The sequence below is a fragment of the Dasypus novemcinctus genome, chromosome 20, assembly GCF_030445035.2.
Source record: "Dasypus novemcinctus isolate mDasNov1 chromosome 20, mDasNov1.1.hap2, whole genome shotgun sequence".
NCBI lineage: Eukaryota > Metazoa > Chordata > Mammalia > Cingulata > Dasypodidae > Dasypus > Dasypus novemcinctus.
In genome coordinates, this window is record NC_080692.1 from 15,773,051 (window position 1) to 15,786,700 (window position 13,650).

The 13,650-nt window shown below is 38.8% G+C and overlaps 1 long non-coding RNA gene across 1 annotated transcript; it reads left to right on the forward strand.

Moving 5' to 3' along the window:
- The first annotated feature begins 5,918 nt into the window (after positions 1–5,918).
- LOC139437081 (uncharacterized) lies at positions 5,919–11,828 on the forward strand. Its single transcript, XR_011646631.1, has 2 exons — positions 5,919–8,560; positions 10,056–11,828. It is a non-coding gene; the product is annotated as an uncharacterized lncRNA (long non-coding RNA).
- The last annotated feature ends 1,822 nt before the right edge of the window (positions 11,829–13,650 follow it).

Here is a 13,650-nt window from a genome sequence, read left to right on the forward strand (position 1 = left end):
CCTCCCCCTTTCCCCATTTTCCCTATTAATAACATTTTACATGTAGATGGTACATTTTTGCAATTGATTTACAAATATTTAAACATTGCTACTAACCATGGTCAATGATTTACATTATGGTTTACATTTTGGACTGTACATTTTTATAAATTTTGATGAAATTTACCATGGGCCTGTACCCATCATTGCAAGATCATGCAGAACACTTCCATTGTCCCCTAAATGCCCCATGATCCATCTATTCTATTCTTCCTTCCCCCTCCCATCAGGACCCACAACAACCACCAAGTTTCACTCTTTGAAGAAAAAGATTCATGGTTATTTGCAACAACATTAAGGGCTTGACATACTGGCCTATCCTGCCCTATTAGGCACTGCCTATGTTCTTGACAGACTTCTGTCCCTCTATTTGAGAACATATCAGGACCCCCCAGGATGTGGGGGTCATTATGTGGGTCTCATTATGTGGGTCTCATTATGTGGGTCTCCACCCACTGATACAACCCACTATGACAAGACGAACACTCACACCCTCCCTAGAAGCCTGTCCCAGGAGCAACCTGTCTCAAATATCCTCCACATCCCACACCCTAAACCAATAACTTTCCCCTGCCATATTTGCCAAAAGAACATTCCTAGTGTTGTAGTTTCAACCATATAACTGCAATCCCCAGAGTTTACCTGCTTACTCCCACAACTCTTCCCCCAGTTCCACAGTCAGCCCACCCCACCCTCCCCAGCCTCACAAACTGGCACCACCCAACCCATTCGCATCACTACATCACTGTCATGCCCATCCACTGCACCCTTCCACCTTTTCATAGATTTTGCCCATATGGGCTGTGATGGTTAGGCTAATATGTCAACTCAGCTAGGTACTTGTCCCCAGTTGTTTGGTCAAGCAAGTACTGGGCTAACTGTAATAAAGAGGCATTTATGGACTTTAGTCACCAGTGAGTTTACTGCATAGATGACTGATTACATCTATACCAATCAGGGAGATTGCCTTTAGCAATGTGTGAAGCTTTATCCAATCAGTTGAATGACTTAAAAGGGGAAGTGATTTCAGCATTTAGAGAGAATTTTCCAACTTGTCTTTGGATAGCTAACATCTCCCGGAAACTCATCAAGAACCTTCATTGGGCTTTCATTGGAGCCCCTGGTTTGCAGCCTGCCTGTGGAACCTGGACTTGTGCATCCGCATGGTCACATGAGAGAATCATAAAATCTCATACTATTGACAAATATCTCCTGTTGATTCTGTTTCCCTAGAGAACTCTGACTAACGGTGCCAGGAGTGGTTCTTGCAGAACAGTCTTAAACATGGGATGTCTGAGGTGGTTCTAGGAGTTTTGCAATTGGGTCTCTACTCTAATTGGGCTCAAGGGTACTAATGACTCCCTTTCCAATAATCAAAATGCTGCTAACAGTCCATGACATGAGTTGGCAATAGAGATATGCAAAATATCATCACTGGGACAACCAGGAAGATGGCAGCAGGGTAAAGAGTTCCTAGAGTCAGCTTGTGCTACAGGGCAGTTAGTAATCACCCAGAGCTATCAAAAGCACCTAGTTGGGGGCTCCAGAACACCAGAAGAGCATCCTGCAGCATCCTTGAAAGAATGGAAGGAGGACACTACCTATCTGCAGGGAAGATTCGTGAGTAGAGCACTCTGCACTCCAGAAACTGGTGTCCATCCTGCACTGGCAGCACAAACCATCTTAGGAGCTATTCTGTGGCTGGAATTGGAAGCTCCACTTCCCAAAAATGGGGTGGAAGAGATGGTTGGGCACCATCTTCAGCTACTGATTAGTAAATTCAGTGGGCTAAAGAATAATCCTAAGAACAGCTAGAGTTTGAGACTGTCCAAGTTGGAAAGAGGCTGGTAGCTACCATTTTAACTCTTCCTCCAGCATGAAGGGAAGTGGGGCAGACTGAGAATCACCGTGATGGCAGGCGCTGGCTTCTTTCCACCTAGATTGGACTGAAGCTCTAGCTAAGCACCATCTCCAGCGGGGAGGAAGCTGGAGGGACCTGCACAAGCCTTTCCTGGTAACTGCAAGTACATTTGGCTGGCACAGACTGAATAGACTGAAGTCTCCTGGGGCAACTGCAGTCATTTTGGACCCACACAACATAAATTGCTGCCCACACCTGCAGCTCCATCCCCACCCTAGGCAAGGGAGGAAGAGGCGGAAGCTTCATCAGTCTCTCTGGGTAACTACAATCTAGGCCTGCATAACTTGCATTATTACACACAGCTATGGCTCTGTCCCTACTCCTGGCAAAGGACAAAGGTGGGGAAACCTTCATTCAGTACCTGGGGCAATGCAGACAGCTTGAGCCTCCACAGCTAACAGTGCCAACTACAGTTCAGCTCCTACTACACAACCAGCAAGGGAGAAAGGGCAAGAAAGCCCTAAACTAAAGAGAGAAACATGCAGTATAAATATATCTAGTAAGATAGCAATATGCCAAGACACCAATAAAAAATTACAATCTACACCAAGAAACAGGTGTGGCCCAGTTGAAGGGAAAAGAAAAGCTTCTGGATGACATAAAGGAATTGAGACAACTAATCATAGATGTTCAAACAAATCTCCTTAATAAACTCAATGAGATGGCTAAAGAGATTAAGGATATTAGGAAGTCAATAGATGAGCACGAAGAAGAATTTGAAAGCATACATAGAAAAATAGCAGACCTTATGGGAATGAAAGGCTCAATAAATGAAATTAAAAATACACTGGAGGCTTATAACAGCAGAGTTGATGAGGCAGAAGAAAGGATTTCTGAACTTGAAGAAATGGCCTCTTAAAGCGAACATACAAAAGAACAGATGAAGAAAAGAATGGAAAAAATTGAACAAGGTCTCAGGGAATTAAATGACAGCAAAAGGCATGCAAACATACATGTCATGGGTGTCCCAGAAAGAGAGAAGAGAAGGGAAAAGGGGCAGAAGGAATATTTGGAGAAATAATAACAGAAAATCTCCCGCCCTATTGAAGGACATAGATTTCCATGTCCATGAAGCACAAGAACTCCCATCTGAATAAACCCAAATAGACCAACTCTGAGACATGTACTAATCTGAATGTCACATTCCAAAGATAGAGAATTCTGAGAGCAGCAAGAGAAAAGCAATGCATAACATATAAAGATACCCAATAAGATTCAGTGCTGATTTCTCACCAGAAACCATGGAGGTAAGAAGACAAGGCTATGATATATTTAAGATACTGCAGGAGAAAAATTTCCAGTCAACAATCTTATATCCAGCAACATTGTCTTTCAAAAATGAGAATGATTTTAGATAATGATTTTAGACAGATAAACAGAAACTGACAGAGTTTATAACCAAGAGACTGGCTTTGCAGGAAATACTAAAATATAATTTTATTACACAAGTTGTGAACTTACAAAACAATCATGCCTATGTGCAGAATTCCCATATTGCACCCCTCTATAAACACACCCCACCATGGTGGGACAATTGTTATAGATTATGAGACAATATCATCAGACTGTTACCACTAACCATGATCCATAGCAAACATTTGGCACACTTTTCCCATACTCCCCCATTATCAACACAGTATGTGTTTGGCATAGATGCATGAATATTAAAGTACTGCTGTTAACCACAGTCCATATGTCACTCCAGTTGTATTTTTCCCATGCTTCTCCACATTCCCACCACCCTGCAATAGTGATATAAATATACTCTAGCTCACAAAAGACACTCTTACATCTGTACAATCAACCACAATTCTCATCCACCTCTGGGTTTACTGTGTTATTCAGTCCCTAGATATTCTCTAGCTTTCTTTCAATTGACATTTACATCCCTAGACTACCCTTTCCAGCCACATTTCAATTTATAAACCAGCTGTTACTCACTATAATGTATTACTATCAACCCCATACATTTCCACACTTTTACAGTAAAGTTAAATAAAACTTCTACATACATTAAGCATTAGTAGTCCATTCCAGTCCTTTCATCTCCCTTAAGAATCCACCAACTACCACCAGGTCTTGAAGATGTTTTCCTACTTTTTCTTCTAGAGGCTTTATGGTTCTTGCTTTTATATTTAGATTTTTAATGCTCTTTGAGTTAATTTTTGTATAAGGTGTGAGATAGGTGTCCTCTTTCTTTATTTTGGCCATGGATATCATTCTCTCAGCACCATTTGTTGAATGTACTGTTCTACCTGATCTGGGTGGGTTTGACAGGTTTGTCAAAAATCACTTGACCGTAGATATGAGGGTCTGTTTTTGAATCATCAGTTTAATTCCATTGGTCTATGTGTCTGTTTTTATGCTAGTACTATTTTCTTTTTACCACCGTAGCTAGGTAATATGATTTAAAGTCTGGAAGTGAGGGTCCTCCAACCTCCTTTTTAAGAAGTTCTAGCTATTTAGGTCCCTTTACCCTTCCAAATAAATTTGATAATCATACTTTCCATTTATTTTAAAAATGCTGGTGGATTTTTTATAAGGATTGCATTGAATCTGTGTATCAATTTGGGTAGAATTGACATCTTAATGATATTTAGTCTTCTAATCCATGAGCATGGAATGTTCTTCCAATTATTTAGGTCTTTTTAAATTTCTTTTAACAATGCATTGTAGTTTTCTGAATACAAGTGCCTTACAATGCTGGTTAAGTTTATTCCTAAATATTTTATTCTTTTAATTGCTATTGTAATGGGATTTTCCCCCCTAACTTACTCCTCAGATTGCACATTTTCACCACTCTCTTGAGAGTTTTAGTTAATTTTACTGATATAATCTTCATTTCTAGACCTTCTTCCAAGCCTCTCTCTCCTATCTTTTCTTTTCAGGCCTTAAAGAGTCCAACTCAAGGTACCATGAGAGGTACTTTCTCACCCAAAATCTTTTGCCATGTGTTGACACAACATGGCAGGTGATATCTGCGAGGGTTCAGCCTTCCTCCTTCCTCTTAAGGTTCCATGGTCCCAGTTTCTTCCAATTACAGCTGTAGGCTGCCATAAGGCTCCTCTCTCTTCCTGGGACTCATCTCTTTCTGGGCTCAGATGCTCTGCAATCCCCACAAGGCTGCTGTGAACTCTCAGGCGAATGGTTTGGCTCTCTCCACAGGGCTTCAGCATCAAAAACTCAACTCTTCATGTTCTCCGTCTCAGTGTGTTTACTTCCCTGTCTTTGATTGAGCATCCATTTAGCCCACAGCTGTAGGTTAGCTATAGGCAGGGACTCAAACCAAGTCACCCTAATCTTGATTTAACCAAGTAAAAGTGAAACCTCTTAGACTAATACAATCTAATATGCCCAGAGGAACAGACCAGTTTATAAACACAATTCAATATCTATTTTTGGAATTCATAAACAATGCCAAATTGCCACATTCATGTTTGTTTTTTCAGGCTCATTGTCTCTATGTTCTTCACCCTCCTGGGAGTTGTGTAGCACTGTCCTGATCTGCTGACCCTCAAAGCAGGTCCCTAAGGCAAATTTTGGCTCATTTTCCATTGTTTTTGTGAGAGCATTGAGCCCTGCCTGTTAGTCCAATGCCGTCTTCCCACAATTCAAATACATAGCCAAGTATGTATGTGTATTTATATATATGTACATATAAGTATATATGTGTGTGTATATATATATGTATATATATGAAATGGATATCTAAATGTTCAAACACTAATTATTGAAAATTTTTATTTTTTCCACAAATGTTCATTGTCATCTCTATTATATATCAAGTACCCATTCCCTGTTTCTGAGCTCTTTCTTCTGTCATGTGGCCTATTTACATTTCAAAGCTATCTTAAATTGATAGATAATAAGTTTTGCCATTCAAAAGGGTAATACTTTTTTCTCACTCCTGGTTTTTCTATCACATTGGCTTGATTATTTTTTACTGCTTTTTCTTTTATACATAATTTGGAATAACCTCATTAAGTACCACCAAAGTAAATTTTGGCATCCAATGCACTGAAATTAGAGATCAAATAATAGACAAGGAACGTCTTTACAATAATGAAAATTCCAATTCATGATCATGATGTGACATTCCTATTATTTATGTGTTAATATCTTTTTTTAGAAGGTACTGGGGATTGAACCTGGGACCTCATACATGTGAAGCAGGCAGGGAATTACTGAGTTGCACCTGCTCCCAGTATCTTTCAATTAATATAAAATTTATCTCTATAAATGCATTATTGTCTCTTTTTCCTAGATTTATTCCTAGATAAATGATAATTTTGCTAATTTTCAGTAACTTTTTCTTAAATTTTTCTTTATAATTTTCAGAAATAGTTAAAAAAATAGAAAGAATGGTATAAAAAAACCCTATTACCTAGCCACCAAATACTCACACTTCTACGTGCTCTCTCTACAACTATCTACTACCTATCCCCTCAATTACAATCTCTGAATACTTATATGCATGCACATACAATTCATTTTCTGTACTCTTTCAGGAACTCAAATTAGAAACCACATAGAACTTTACACTCTATTCTCTGTGTATCTCCATCATTTTTATTTTCCCATTTATTGATTTCTATGTACAGCATTCTGGAAAACTTCTTCAGCTCTACATTCCATACAATGAATTCTCACTTCATCTGTGTCTAATATGCTGCTAAAGAAGTCTTCAGTATTTCTAATATCAAATTTTATTTATAGAAATTCTATAGTATTCCTTTAGTATTCTCTTAATCATTCTATAGAGTTTCTTTCTCTCTGAATTATTTTGAAGTACAGCTAGCACAGTTATTTTGCTGTTTGTCAATGCCAATATTCATAACTCTCGTGGGTCTGTTTCTTCTATCTCTTATGCCTGTGTGTCCTGGTTTGTGATGACTTTTTTTCTGTAGTCATTGGGGTATGATTACCTGTAAGATCCTCATTTTCTATGTAATTTTACGTGTGGAAGCCTTTTGAAGCATTTAATTAGGGTAGATTCTCAAGAGATGATGGCACTACCAGTCCAGGAAAACACCATATTAATTTAAAGCACCTTTAGGACACTGAGCAGTATGCATTCAGGGTGCAAGCATGCAAAGGGATAAACTGTGAATCCAAATTGCAACAGTGATTTCACTACCATCTCACCTCAATACTAATATTTGAAATAGACAATTTTTGTTTGAGTCCTCTGGGGGAGCTCCTATTTATCTGGATGGTACAACATTTTAGGTCAAAATATTATGGACGTGGGAATGTGGAGAAGCATGGGAAAACTACAATTGATGTGACCTATAGACTGTGGTTAACAGCAGTACTATAATATTCTTGCATCAATGCCAAAGCTGTACTGAGTTGATAATGGAGGTGTATGGAAAAAGTGTGCCAAATGTATGCTATGGACCATGGTTGGTGGTAATAGTCAGATGATATTATCTCATAATCTGTAACAAATATTCCACCATGATGTGGTGTGTAGGTGAAGGACTGTTGTATGGGAATTCTACACATGTGTATGATTCCTTTGCAAATTCTCAATCTCTGTAATAAAAAAAATATTTTTAAAAATTAGTATGTGTTGGGGAAAAATAAACCAAATGTAAGATAGAGACTATAGTTAGTAGTAAATTTTGATGATGCTCTTGCATAGTTTGTAATAAATGTTTTATAACAATGCAAGTGTTGGTGGAAGAGTAATGTATGAGATCTCTGTATGATGTTATATATGTTTATTTTTTAAGTTCACAGTCTTTATTATACTCTTATTGTTTATGCATGTTCATGTATGAATGATATGCTTCAATAAACAATGTATTTTAAAAAATAAAAAATAAATTAAAGAATAAAAGCAATATTCTGGTTAAAAAAAAAAAGATTATGGCAGAGGATTTTCTATTTAATTTTCAACTTGGGGAACATTCCAGCATTTGTCTCTTTTTATTTACACCTTATTCCTCAGTTAGTAAAAACAAACAAATTAACAGAATGATGCGCAGTCATGGGGTCTAGCAAATATTTTCAAGCTGAGAAGAATATTAGTCTTGGTTTTTCAGGGATGTACTATGTGTGCCTGTTCCAGGGACAGAAGTGTCTTATCCGTATAAGAACTCCCTCTCACTCATAAATGTTAGTGAATTTTGCAGTATGAAAAAAGTAAAAATTAATTTATAGCAAATGACATTTTCATAATAGCAACTCTCTCTAAAGGAGAAAAAGTTACCTTGTTCAAGTTAGTCAACTCTTTTTTACATTCCTTATAACATTTCAGAATATTCTACTGAAATCCCTTGTATATTTCATACTAAATTGATATCTAGGGCACATATGTTGTTTTTGCTATTGAGAACATTTATTCTATTTTATTTTCTATGTGTAGTATTGGATATTTATTGATTCTTATCTATAAATATTCTCCTGGACACATTGTAATTTCCTTGTTAGTAATAATGATTTCTTTGATTAGACCAGATGGACAATTATACAATATAAATATAATGAATGTTTTCCACTTCACTAATAGGTTTTTGAATTCCAAATGATAACAGAGGACATGAGGTTCTTAGAAGGAGTAAACCTAAATCTTCACTATATTCATCCCTAACTGTAAGTGACATTAATTTATTGCTTCTTTTTTTCTCATGGGAAAAGTAGGAGAGCTCTAAAAATTTGCTTCAGCCAGGAATGTAGAGGACACTTTGAAATAGTGACAGAAAAGGAGATCTCTAGAAACTCAGACTGGATTCACTCCAGAGCTCTGTTAACTGATTCAGCAGTAATACTGTTGAATGTACAATCTCTCTGTCAGTCTCTCATTTCTACAGCAATATGGTGGATATACACTATGATAATTGCAACTGTAGCTCAATTAAATGTTTCCAAATCTGTGTTAATGATCTTCTTCTTCCAAACCTACTCAATTCCTTATGAGGATAAAAGGCATATTCATCATTCCTGTGTTTGTTCTATAAGAAATTCCAATCACCCCAATACATAATAATTCACCAGGTCCTATAAATTTTATGTCTTTAATCGTTTTCTAATCTCTTCCCTCCTTTCCATCTCATGTTACTGCAGGTCCCAAACACTGTAATTTGCATTTTCCTCTTGCAAGGTTGGTCTTGGTTGAGTGTATAAGAACTAATGGTTTTAATTTTCTGAATTATGGAAATTCCCATACAAATGATGAATAAGGTTGAGAGGAGAGATTTGAAACCAAAAAGAAGAGTGTGGAGGTAAAGCCTCCACTGTTGGGGAGAATTACAGCCAATAGATACATACTTTCATTCAAGTTCTAAGGTTCTAGGTTTGTGAAGAGCATATGCAATATAAACTATGGAAAGCTATTGTGAATTTAAATCACAGTGAAAAATCACATGATGTTACATGTTAAAAGTAACAATGATACTTAAGTACTTAAAATGTTGTGTATACAATAGTTCCGTTGCTAATTTTTGGTGGTATAGAGAAAAATGGGAAAAAAGTAGGGAACTAATGCAAGAAGAATGAAAGAATGGCAGGAAACAAGTATTAACATCAACTAAATATCTTAGTCATAATCACTTTATCACTTTATATTATGTATTGTTGCAATCACTTTATATTATGTACTGTTATTTCAATATAGAGATCACCCAGACAGTATGGTAACCTCTTTGGATATGGAGTCATATCTTTTACATTTCGTTTTATCCAGTTGTGAGTCTTACACAGTATGTTGCACATGATGCTCAGTTAGTAAATAGTTAACGAATTATTAAACTGGAACTGAAATTGCAACCAACAATGTGTGGCGTGTTAAAATAGTTATTAGTGCTGAGCGTGCAGCTCGAGTTCTTGCTCATAACAAGTCAGAATGTGTTTCTGCTTTCAGTGAGAATTAAAATTTAAAAAAAACGGGAAATCTCTTTGCTATTTACATATATAACTAAGGAAGGAGACTATATTCGAATATTTGCAGTAGTAGGGTAAAGTACGTAAAATTCCTTTCATGGGAATAAAATTGAATATTTACTTTTTAAGAGAAATTTTATTACAGCTGCAAGTTAATGGAACATAGAAAGGTAGGAAGTAAAATACTAAATTTTTGCTCTACTTTCAGATTCACGGAAACCATGTTTGCATAACTCTAGAAATACAACCATTACATATGCATTACCCACTACTCTCTCATGTTAGTGCCATGGGCCACGTTAATTATGCACTTACTGAAGAATATTAACAGGGAGCCCTTCTACCCGGAGCTCCTGAGTACGCAGAGTGATGCTGGAACCGTCTCACATGCTGATGACCACCTTTGGCTAAATCCATGCTGTGTATTAACTCACAGGCGCCTAGATTCACATCTAGAGGAAAAGCATCAATTTCATGTGACTGTCCCAAAACAGTAAGATTTGATTTTACACAACGGTCCTTAATTTCTCCAGTCTCTCTCTCCTGTTCATTAGAGCCAAAATTATGATTTATCTAGAGATTGCGGGAAGAGTGAGGGCGAAAACAAAGACATTTTATTGAGATGGCTGGGGTGAGCCTGAAGGTGGGGCTTTCAGCCTCTTAGAAAAGCAGAAGCCAGCAGTTACGTGTCAGAAGTGTTTCCTTAGCGCTTTGAGGACCATGAAAATGCACGTCGTATACTTAGGAAGGTGAGGCACACGTAGAAACGATGACAGCACTTTAGTCCTGGCGATCTGGGAGAGGTCACCAAGGCTAATGCCCAGCGAGGACGGCAAGTAACCATTCGGAAAAGTTGGGCTCAGAGGTGCGATGGGCAGGGAGAGCAGAGCACATTCACTGCGGCAAATGCTACGAAATGCTCTCTTGATAATGATTTCAGTCTAACTTAGTTCAAGTGTGGGGGTCTGTCAGGCCTGCCTAGCGAATCGGCCGGAGGCGGAGCGGCAGGCGCGCAGCAGCTCCGTGACCTCGGGCGCAGGCCCCCCTCGCCCCGCGTCACCCAGCGGGTGAGCCCGCGCCCTGGGCGCCCGGTCTGCGCTGCGACCCCGCCCGCCGTGCAGCGCGCTCGGCGCCCTCTGAGTCGACCACGTGTGGGAACCCTCTTGCTGCCTCCCTGACACGGGTGAGCGCCTGTTCCACGTTTTGGCCTGTTCCAGGTGTTCAGAGTGAAATCCAACTGTTGGAATCTGGGGGGAGATCTGGTGCAGCCGGGGGCTCTCCGAGGCTCTACTGTGCAACCTCGGGATTCACCTTTAGTAGCTACTGGATGAGTTGGCTCCGACAGGCTCCAGGGCTGGGGCTGGAATGCGTTGGAGAAATTAAACCTGATGGAGGAACTAAGAATTATGCAACATCCCTGAAGGACCATTCGACATCTCCAGAGACAAAGAGCACACTGTATCTGCAAACGAACAGCCGGAGCGGGGAGGAGTTAGCTGCGTGTTACTGTGCTGGAGACACAGTGAGCTGAAGGCAGTTTGAGCTGAGACAAAAACGTCCCCTGCAGGACCACCGCGAGGGAGCACAGGACCCACGGAGCAAACGGCGCTGCGCAGGGCAGGTGCAGGGGGACCGTAGGAGCTAGTTTCTTTTCTGGGTTTGGGAATTCCTCTCTGTTTAGTAGCTTACCCACGGGACCCTTCTGGATTTATGAATCTCTGCCTTCCACTGAAATCTCTGTATAAGAGATTCTGATTAGTCCAGAGTTTCACTCAAATTTGGGGATATATGCCAACTACTTAGAAGTTCTTACTATATGTAAAGCTTCATAGGTCTCACCTCCGTGGAGGCTGTTGTATTTCTTTTGGGATAGAGCCCCCAAATCTGCATTTTGAACAGCCACACCTTAAGATTCTGATGCTGGTGGTCTATACACCACTCTCTGAGAAATAAAGGATCATATATATTCTTTTTTTTTTTTAATTTAATAGTGTTTTTTTTAAAAAAGATACAAAGATCACAAAAAAATGTTACATTAAAAAATATAAGAGGTTCCCATATACCCCACCCCCCACCCCCCACTCCTCCCACATCATCAACCTTTTTCATCATTGTGGCACATTCATTGCATTTGGTGAATATATTTTGGAGCACTGCTATACCTCATGGATATTCTTTTCAATCCCATATATTCAAACTAAGAACAAGGAATAGAACCTTAGAGAAATTGATTTGGGATAACCATTAAGAAGATCTAATAGGTAGAGCTACCTAAATAAATAAATTGTCCTGGAGAGAGTGATTTTTTGGAAGAAGATCAAGCACTACTACAGGGTACCTTGGAAGGGATATGTTAGGCAAGATTTGGCCTATGCCACTCCTTCTAACCCTGAGTTTATCTGGTGAAAAATATCATTAAGCAGTAATGAAATACCCATTAGTTAGCTGACCAACTCTGTCCAGTCACTTACCTTACCTTCCAGACTACCCATTTTGCTCTCTCCTCTTGATCTAAAGAAAATCTGAATGAAGAGAGAAAGAGATGGAAAAACAGGAAGGAGAGAGATAAAAGAGGGAAATTGATAAGAAAAAGAAGGAGGAGCCATAAGGAGTGCCAGCTCATTACTCAGGAAACATGGATTTGAGATTGACACCACAAAATAAAGTTGTGACCCTGGAAAATTCACTACCCCTTAAATTACAAATATGTATATTGAGTAAAATGGTGATCTGAGTCACAATTATTATATTATTTTAAAAAATAAACCAATAATAAAATAAAAGAGGGCTATGCAGGGACCAATGAGGAAATGTCATCATCTAGAGATTACATGAACACACTTCTGAGTTTACTTATGTAACTTCCATTTTAAAATCCTTAAAACAAACAAAAGGTATTTAATCGTGGTACCTCCTGCATATGTCTATGGAAATGCCTTGTCTCTCTGCCTCAATTTCCTATGTGTAAAATGGCAATATTTATAGGTTCTATTTAACAATATTGTTGTAAGTTAATATGTATGGCACATCTCAACATTCAATAAATGTTAGTTATTATCATCATTACTTTAAAGTGTTTTAATCCTGGCTGAACATTCAGCTCCCTTTAAACTCTAAGTGTATGATTTTTAGATGACCACGAGGTTACCTCTAACAGTGTACGATTTTAAGATGACCGTGAGCAACATGACTGGGAGTAATGGGAAACCGTTGTATTAGTCCTTTAAACATTTGTTGAATTCCTATTATGTACTTGGCACTAAGTTAGGTACTAAGGATGCAATATTAAACAGGAACTTACACTTGAAAACAATTTATTTCTGCAGTGAAATATAAAGTTGTAAATGTAGGTCAGGTACAGTCACAGCACAGTGAGTAGGTCGTGACATAAGGATCTCCACTCCAGCTCTGGGAATAGCAATGACTTGTGTGACTGTCTTTCCCAGGGAGGCAGAAGAGTGTTGTGACAAGAACACAGGTATTGGATTCAGACAACACCTATGACCACAGCCTTACCACATTCTCACAACTGTTCAAGTCTCTTACATGGATGCACTTATTTAATCCTTACAACATGCCCCCTTTGTGAATAAGGGGACTGAGCACCAATCACACGGCTAGGAACTGGTACTGTCAAGTCTGAACCTAAGCAGTGTGGCCCCAGGGTTAATCACTACACTGGCTGCAGGCGCCAACAAAGGTGAGTGTCACATTCCACACTATTCCTCTGTCCCTACTATACCTAAAAGCATCTGAGGATTCTGAATGGTAGAGAAAAGAGTGGACTGATTGAGGACCTAGAC